We start from the raw sequence: 1160 nt of genomic DNA on the forward strand, positions 1-1160 counted from the left end.
GCAGCGTCTGCGGAGAGCCGCAACGGCGGCCTGGTCACCGGCAGAGCCGGCCCGCCGTGAAGCGTCTCCGACGCGCCCTGGGTGCCACCTCGATCGGGAGAGGAAGCGCGGGCCCCACGGCCACGGTCCTGGGACAGCGACGGCCGCGCGCGCTCGCCGCCGCCCCGGGCGGGGCGGGCGGCGGAACGCGGGGCTCTGCGTGCGAGCGAGGGGGCAGCGTCTCCGGAGAGCCGCAACGGCGGCCTGGTCACCGGCAGAGCCGGCCCGCCGTGAAGCGTCTCCGACGCGCCCAGGAACACCTCTGCAGGCGCTGCCTGCGGGTCTGGGTCGACTGAAGGGGGGGAGCGGGAGGTGCCGCCGGCCACCCGCTCCGCGCATCGATTCCCTTGAGCGAGGTCAACGGGACCGAGGGAAAGCCGCGGCAGGCTCGACTCCCCCGGTCTTCCAGCGTTCGAGTGCCGGCCACCGGTACCGGTCTTTGCCCTGCGCCCCGGGGAACCGCTTACCCCGGGGGAGGAGAAGGCCGAAGAAGACTAAGAGGCACCGCGCCTCACCCGTGCCATCCCCGGGTAACGGGGGCCGGGAAAAGCCGCTCAAGGCTCGACGCCCGCGGCCACTTGCCTTCGGCTGCCGGCCGCAGGGACCGGCCGCCCTTTTCTTCCCGCTTGCGCGGGCTCCAGCTTAGGGCTGGAGAAGTTCGGAAGGGCGAGGCGCCGCCACCTCGCCCGTACGAGTGCAGACCTTCCCAGCGAGCCCTCCTGCTACCAGGACTCGCGCCAGCAAAAAAGAGGACGAGGCGCCGCCGCCCCGCCTGCACCATCACCGGGCCCTCGGGGGCCGGGGCAAGCCGCGGCCGACTCGAGACCCCCCGGCTGTCTGCATTCGGCTGCCGGTGTTTCTGCCCGCTTCGCGGGCTCCAGCTTAAGGCCGGAGAAAAAGGACAAGGCGCCGCCACCTTGCCCGTCTCCATCACACGGCCCTCGGCAGCCGGCGGCAGCCCTGGTGGGCTGGGCACTCGCGGGCACCTCTGCCCCGGAACGGTGCCAGCACCCGCCTTTGCCATCATCGGGCCCCCCGGGGCCGAGGGAGGCTCGGCTCCCCCGGCCTTCCAGCGTTCGAGTGCCGGCGACCGCCACCGGCCGCCGGTCTTTGCCCTGCCC

Source organism: Calonectris borealis, unplaced genomic scaffold, assembly GCF_964195595.1.
Source record: "Calonectris borealis unplaced genomic scaffold, bCalBor7.hap1.2 HAP1_SCAFFOLD_307, whole genome shotgun sequence".
Taxonomy (NCBI): domain Eukaryota; kingdom Metazoa; phylum Chordata; class Aves; order Procellariiformes; family Procellariidae; genus Calonectris; species Calonectris borealis.